Consider the following 8,783-nt stretch of genomic DNA (forward strand, 5'->3'; position numbering starts at 1 on the left):
CAGTACTTCGCCGTAAAAAAGCCACGCCATCTAGCGAAGAAGGAAACGCCACATATAATCGCCCCTAAGCACATAAAGGGTACACTTAGTCAAACTCTACTCAAACGATTGAATTTGGGGAAACGAACATCAGAAACGGGTTCAGAACGTCGAAATTAGCCTAGGAGGGATCCCGCACGACCGGTCAAAGTCAACGTTGCCCGTTGACCGGTCAAAGTCAAAGTCAACGTCAACGCTGACCGTTGACCGGGTCCAGGTCCGGGTCAATAGGTCAAACAGGTCTGGGTTTGGATCCGGATTGGGTTAAAGGGTTTGGACTTGGTTGGATCCGGGTTTGGGCCTAAAGGGTTTGGGTCTAATGGGTTTAGGGTTAACGGCCCGGAGGCCCTAAAAGAAACGGCCCAAAGGCCTTTAAATTAACAAAACCAAAAATAAAAATAATAAAAATGTTGGGTTGGGCTGCCCAGGGTTTTGGGCTTGGCAGGAAAGGACCAAAGGCCTTGGGTGTTCGCCGGATTCCAAGGAAGGAGAAGGCCGGTTTTTGGCCGGAGAATTCCCAAGCTCCGGTGGAGCTCAAAATTCAACCAAAACATGTCATTCAATATACCAAATTGAAGCCCCGAAGGTAAGGAATCAAAATATACCCTTGGTTCCCGTCATTGTGGTTGGAGCTGGCTGGAAAACAGCCTGGAAGCCACGGGTGTCCGCCGAAAACTGGGTAAGATTCAAATGAGTATAACTTCTTCAATACTCAATGAAATTGGGTGAAACAAAAAGGAAAGTTGTAGTACTCAGTGAGACGAAGAGAATGATATCTTGCACGCCGGCCAACTCGCTGTGGTTTGGCCGGAAATTGACTCGAAAAGGGCTGTGCTCGCCGGAAAACTAGGAAATGTCTCCGAGGTGGTTTCTTCGTGGTTTGACGTCCAAAACACAACCACAGGGTTAGAAAAAATAGGTGTGGGCATGGGTGTGTGTGTGTGTGTTCTTGTCGGAGAAAAGAGCACCGAGAGGGGGGATGGAGAAATCAGAGGAAGAAAGAGAGAAGATAGACTTTTAGAACAAACAAAAGAAAGGGAAAGGGAAAGGAACCGGGAACAAAACAGGGGGTGGGCCCCTTGGGCTCACCAATTAAGGCTCAAAAATAATTTTAAAAAGGAAAGTATTCCCCAAACTTAGTGAAAATACAAAAATACCCATTTTCTTACGTAAATCTCGGGACGGGTTGTTACACCTTTTGTCAAGGTGAAGGTTGTTGTGGAGTTTAACTCATTACTGGTCTTGCGATTGAAGATCTAGAAGAGGTGACTGGTGTCACCAAGAGATGACGAAAGCATCAATGAGGTTTTGAGCGTGAGAAAGATCAAGACCTAGCTAGGATTCATGTTTGGCAGAATTTGTTCTTTTATATTATTAATTAAAACTTTTGTGGATGCGAATTTTCGCCGTCTTCTCCTTTGACGAAAATGCACCTGCAAAATAATAACACTTAAGATTAAGGCCAAAAGTCTCATGTACCTATGATGAATGGGGGGCCTTTGGCCATATGATCTTTGATGCCAAAGTTAGAATTCGAGAGAGAAAGTGTTTAGGAATTTTTAGGGAGAGAATCAACTTGCATTTTGGTGTGAAAGTGGGACTATATATAGGGGTGTTGTGACATCCCACATCGCCCAGGGGTGCGATTTGTTATATGTATATTCTCATCCCTATCTAGCACGAGGCATTTTGAGAGCTCATTGGCTTCGGGTTCCATGGGAACTCCGAAGTTAAGCGAGTAGCGCGCGAAAGCATTCTCAGGATGAGTGACCCATCGGGAAGTTCTCATGTGAATTCCCAAAAACAAAACTGTGAGGGTGTATTGGGGGCCCAAAGTGGACAATATCGTGCTATGGTGGAGTCGGGCCCGGGAAGTGGTCCCGCCTAGGCCGAGATGTGACAATTTGGTATCATAGCCTAACCCTGGCCGTGGTGTGCCGACGAGGACGTCGGGCTCCTAAGAGGGGTAGATTGTGACATCCCACATCGCTCAGGGGTTTGATTCTTATATGTATATTCTCATCTCTATCTAGCACGAGGCCTTTTGGGAGCTCACTGGCTTCGGGTTCCATGGGAACTTCGAAGTTAAGCGAGTAGCGCGCGAGAGCATTCCAAGGATGGGTGACCCATCGGGAAGTTCTCGTGTGAGTTCCCAAACACAAAACCGTGAGGGTGTGCTGGGGGCCCAAAGCAGACAATATCGTGCTATGGTGGAGTCAAGCTTGGGAAGTGGTCCCTCCTGGGCCGGGATGTGACAGGTGTAGCCGACCCTATTTGCAGACATAGTGACCAGCCACTTATGGTGGTATTTTGAACATAATTGCAAGATATTATGTCAAATAATATCTTGCAATTAATTTGGTAATTAATCCCAATTTGAAAATAATAATTGGGAGTTACCTTGTGGGTGAGGATTTGATGAAGAGTGATGAGAGAGTTTTGAATAAATACCATTTTGATCACCTTTGACTCTTTCTTGATTGAGCCGTTATTGTCCATTGCATGTGCGTGGGAATCCCGTTGTGCCTCAAGGGTCATTTTATTCTTTTCACCCAAAGGTACACGTGTCGCATTTTTTTGATTATTTTTGGCTCCACAAATGCCCCCGCACATGCTGGGCTGCTCGCAAGAAAGGACAGCAGGTGTAGAGATCTCCAACTTTGATGTAGATTCCCACTTGTACTTATAATTAGATTCTTTTAGAGAAGGGAAATAAATTGCCTCTAAAGCTTATTTAAGCTTACCTTAAGTACAATATTAAATCAACTTCGGAGGATAATTATTTATCCCTACAAGAAGGAGAGAAAGCTAGAAAATATTTGTTCCCCCTCCCCTAGCCCTCTTCTTTGCTTGCCCATGCAAAGAACCATCTTCCATTGATCTCTTTGTCTTCTCCTCGCCGCACCAATATAAGAAAAACTTAATTTTCTTTGTCTTCTTCTTGGATGGTGCTACCACGGGGCAGCTATCGGGTAGTGCGGCACGTCAGCTGGCAAGGGCTAGGAGTTAGCTTGGCATGGGCCGAGGAGATGGTGTGGCAGAGGACACGACTTGTGCTACTTGGCTTGACTAAAGCTAAGAGCTGGCTCGACATGGGCCTAGGAAGTGATGTGGTATGGGCCACGGTTTGGGCTGTTACTTTTGGGTTGTTTGCTAAGAATGAGGAAACTGCTTCAATTTGATTTCTCAACTGTCGTAAATAGAGTGTCGGATGAGTAAACAGTTGAGTGCGAAGTGGTTGCTGCCCCCTGACCATTTGTTGCTTAGTTGGTATTTGAGTATTCGATTTTTTGAGTTGTGTGGCCTTCTTACACTAGAGAGCAGACTCGGATGGGTGTTGGGAAATTAGTTTACTCTCTTGCACTAAAGAGTAATTAGTTTATCATCTCGCACTGGAGAGCAAACCCAGATGGGTGTCGAGGAATTAGTTTACCCTATCGCATTGGAGATCAATTAGTTTATCTTCTCGCACTGGATAAAAGACTTAGATGGGTATCAGGGAATTATTTTACCCTCTCACACTGGAGAGCAATTAGTTTATCCTCTCACGCTAGAGAGCAGACCTAGATGGGTGTCTGGGAATTAGTTTACCTTCTCGCACTGGAGAGCAATTGGTTTATCCTCTCGCACTGGAGAGCAAACCAGATGGGTGTCGGGGAATTAATTTACCTTCTCACACTGGAGAGCAATCGGTTTATCCTCTCGCGCTATAGAGCTGACCCATATGAGTGTCAGGGAATTAATTTACCCTCTCACACTGGAGAGCATGGAAATCATTATTGTGAGCGCAACTGAGGAAAACTGCACTGTTAGATAACTGAAATAATCCTCAGCATGTGAGGTATTGTGAGGTCTTATTTGGCGATCTGCTTGAGACTTCATACTGCTTGTGAAACCCATGTAAAGGTGTACGTAGGAAGCGTAGTGAGATGCTTCTAGACTTTCATCAAGTATTGCGCCATCATTAGATGTTTCATCGTGTGCCATTTTGAGGCTTGGTTGGTGATCAGCTGAGAATCTGAATGGATTGCGAGCTTCTTCACCACTAAGTCTTTCGCTAGCAACATGAGGAATTAGACCACTAGGTCTATGATTCTCGACTACTAGACAAGGCATACCCCTAGTTTTTGGTAGTTGGGCTGGTGTGTCCTTCTGTTACTCGTCTGCCCGCAGAACGCCATTAGGTTAAACTACTGCATTTGTTGGAAAATAAGTAATCCTTGTATTCGACAATCTATGTAGGATAGTCCTGTATGCTCTATCTTGTCAATGAAAGGTGACCCGCTTATGTTGGTCATGTCACGTAGTAGCGCTTCATCGATGACCTCGTTGCATTGAAAATCACACAATCCCTCAGTCAAGAGCCTCTCTACTTCTTCTTGAATTTACCGCCTTTGTTAATGTAGTGGAGCTCTCGGCTACCCCCAATCTTAACCTGTTGGTCTAGGCTGCTATTCTATGTGTTCGGCTCGTCTATGCTGCAACTGCAGTGCATTTGGAGAAATAGGGACTGGCTACTTATGGTGGTATTTTGAATATAATTGCAAGATATTATGTCAAAATATATCTTGTAATTAATTTCGTAATTAATCACAATTTGAAAAGAATAATTTGGAGTTACCTTGTGAGTAAGGATTTGATGAGGAGTAATGAGGGGGTTTTGAATAAATACCATTTTGTTCACCTTTGACTTTTCTTTGATCGAACCGTTATTGTCCATTGCATACGCGTGTGAATCCCGATGTGCTTCGAACATAATTTTGTTCTTTTTACCCATAAGTACACATGTCGCCTCTATAATTTTTTTTAATTATTTTTTGACTCCTCAACTTTCATGTTCACATATAGTTTGGGACCCTTATTATTTTTTGGATTTCAAAGGTAGAGCTATTGGATTCTTGACATCTTTTCAAAACTCTGATAATGGCTGTCAAATAAGTAGTACGTGCTCTTCAACCATTACGTACGGTTGATTTACTCCAATTGGGGTGGCGTTGAACTGTTAAAATATACATATTTAGAAATGTGGCTGCACCCTAACAAAGTAAAAAGGATGAAGGAAGTTGCATGGAAATTCCCTTTTATGTTGGACGGAAAATATCAAATCAATGTGAACGTTACCTCATCGATTGATCATCATGGATCAAACTTAACTTTGCAATATTTTAACAACAAAGTGTTGGTCCAAACTTCTTCAAAAAAAGTGTTGGTCCTAAATATTGGAAAGGGATCCTCTTGGATCTCTTCCACCAAATCTATCAAGTCCACTCATTCGGATCATTGAAAGTTGATCTAACGGCTAAAATTATTATAATTTTTAAAGAAACCCCCTGTTTGTAGCCGTTGGATCAAATTTCAATGGCCCGAATAGGTGGACTTGGTGGAAGGGATCCGGAGAGGATCCTTTTCCCTAAATATTACACAACTGCGTGGTGCACATGTCGAAGTAATTATGAGCTAATTGCATCCCTTGGTGGCTTGAATGCTACTCGGCCAGGCGAATATCTTGAACGTGGTGGGTGTGATGAAATGCGCTGCTAACTTTTGAATCAAGCGATTTTGACCGATGAATGAACACTCTTGAGATTGGGCTCTAAAACAAGAAGATATGGTTGTGCTAGTCACTTTAGAGGTCTGGATCTTTTGCACTAGATTCGGCAACCTCAACTATGATATTGAGAATATAGATCCTCTGAATGGGTGTCAAACTATATGGGCAAAGATACTCAAAGGTGATGAGTGTCTTTATTGTAAAAGTGGTTCGCCTGTTTGCGTGCCGAACTCTGAATGTGACTGGTGAGTAATCAATTATAGAACACTTCAATTCACCAAGAACATTGATGAAATGTCCTCTTTCGGTGAAAGAATCAAAGACTCTTCACCGGTTGAAATTTGAGATAAATAGTTAGCCACAAACTTAGGAAAATCTGTCTATCCAGTTAGTTGAGACTCCTAAGACAAACTAACTCCACAACTATTACCCTATCTATCCAGTTGGTCGTTGTCATTGGTTGTTAACCCAAACCCTTCTCTCTAGTCAGAATACGTGTTGACAATTAGTAAATCAATTAGTTTTCACAAAATGGTGTGAAAGGTTTTGCTTAGAGCGTTGATTTGTTTGTTAGTTGAAGGTCTTCTTTATGTTGCCAATCTTCTTGTATTTATATAAATAAGTTACTTGATGCCTAAGACTACCAAGTTGCAGAATCCGGATAATATTGCAATTCCTTGGCATATTATCTCAAAACACTTAGAATTTTCCCACAAATCCTTCTTCCACCAAGCTCTATCACAACCGAGTTCTGCCCTCTTTGACTTGAACTAGAATTTTCAACCAAGAATTGTTTGAGGATCAATTGAAATCCCATCGAAAACCAATCATGATCAGTTTATACTTTTTTCAAAGATTAATCCTGATCCTCGAATAGTCCTACTTACTTCATCTAGGACTCGACCATGCCAGGATCCTAATCTTGGTCCTTAGACAATCCTATTTTATCTAAGACTCGTCTACTCCTTCAACACTGCACCACTAGGTTGAAACTCACACCTTTTTAGGCTGACATCAATCAACTCCAGCAAATGTGAATTTTAGGCCCAAACACAAAGATATATTAAAAAAAAAGATCGATAATACTAGGAAGACCAAATTTTTTTAACGAAATTTGCAAACCAATGTGTCATCAATAAGAAATAAATACGTTAATCAACACTTAAGTAATAATTCAATCATCAACATCCACATCATTTGATTTAGGAATTTGGTCTCTTTAGCATTACCTTAAAAGAATTAGTTAACGATTTCAACATTGTGTAATTTTGACGTCAATGTTAGTATATAATTGGCTCGATGCAAGTCAAAAAAAGATGTGAAGAAAGTAATCTCATGGGGGATGCAGAACAATAATCTAAAGTTTTAAAAGTAGGTGGTCTCCATCTAATTGCATCTAATTTGATTTAGGAATTAGAAGGTGTGTGTTCAAGTATTGCTCCTTGATCTGGTTTCTGGTTTATCTAGAGTATTCCAAACATGGCATCATCAACGTGCAACGGCTTCTTGTTTGATCGGACTTGTTCTCTCAAGCGTCTAATTTGTTGGAGAGTGTATTACTCCATCGCGAGCCCAGGCTCCACTGCTAACGACAAACTCCCCGACTTATAAATAGAAGGCAGTAAGCGGGGTACTCGCTGACACTTCCATCACAGGTCAATTTGTGGTTAGCCTCATTGGCGTACATTTAAGTAAGTGTTGTACTGTAGTGGTGGAAATTAACTATGTTTATGTATATTGGTGCGAGTTTGATGCTCACCGACTTCTCTTCTCATGACAACTAACTATTTAACTCACTCACGCTTGTTAATTGGCAAAAGAAATGAAGAAGAAAGGAAAACTTTCATTGAATAGATTGTTGAAATTACGTAGAGACTAATGGAGAGTCTATTACTCTCGTACTATGACACCTTAACAATAACAACACCTTCTCTAACATAAATGATTCTATGAAATTGTTACACTTTTCACATTTTCAGCCGTCTATCGTACCGTCCTATAATCCTAAGAACGTGTTGTTCTACTAAAAAAGAGCTAGTGTTTTTCTTTTCTCCTCTTTTTTAAAGAAATTGTGTCACAAACTCAAGCAGAGATTGACTAAATTGATCAGAAGTCAAATCTTAATTACTTAACTAATAAAAATCAAATAGCAAAGACATATCAATCAATTATTAACAAAAAAAACAGCGATTTTAGTAATAAAATTTTTCCAAGGTACCATCTTGGCCAATTTTCCAAGAAAAAACTCCTAGAGCTAGCTAGTACAAACAGTTAGCCTTTGGCCATGACGCTCCTGTTAATAAATTATCCAAAACAACAGCAGCCCCACTCGTAAATTTAAGATAGATACAGTATTTAATTGCAATTTTTTTAAAAAAAATTAAAGCATTAATTTAGTAAGGTTTATCTGTAATTTCCTCTCCTTAACTGAGCTAAAGTTTATTACTTAGTATTAGCGCACCAATAGGCATAAAATCCCCGAGATCCGATGCAGCTTCCAGGAAGGAGATGAGCTTCATCACAGAACCAATGAAAAAAGAAGGAAGGAAGTTGCTGCTAACAGTTAAAAAGGGCTACCAAGAAAGTCACAATAATAATAATTTATAGATATATTATTTTCCTTATATATATTCGCACCTCAGCTCATCACTCATCACTCCTCACTCCTCAGTCCTTATCGTTAAATAACCTCCTCCGGACTCCATATTCTCCATCATCCATATCTCTCTTAGCTCACTTATAAAGCTTTCGATTATTTTAGTTTTGGATACTAATTTTTCATTAATCATGATAGCATTAGATCATCATTATCAAAATATCATGAGTGCAGTTGAGTTTGTGGACTACTTTCCATCCATGTTTGCAAGGATGGGAGACGAGGGGTTTATCGGGGAGCTCTGCAGCGGGTTTCGATTGCTGATGGATGTCGAGAAGGGGCTCATCACTTTTGAAAGCTTGAAGAGGAACTGCGTTCTGCTGGGATTGTATGACATGGGAGATGATGAGCTTCTGTGGATGTTGATGGAGGGTGATTTGGATGGAGATGGAGCTCTCAGTCAGATGGAGTTTTGTATTCTCATGTTTAGGTTAAGTCCAGGGATAATGGATGGATCAAAGCAATTTTGGATGGAAGACTTCGATCACCGTCGTGTAAATGATCATCAAACGCATGTAGGCTTCCAATGATCAATGT

Source organism: Pyrus communis, chromosome 14 (assembly GCF_963583255.1).
Source record: "Pyrus communis chromosome 14, drPyrComm1.1, whole genome shotgun sequence".
Lineage (NCBI taxonomy): Eukaryota > Viridiplantae > Streptophyta > Magnoliopsida > Rosales > Rosaceae > Pyrus > Pyrus communis.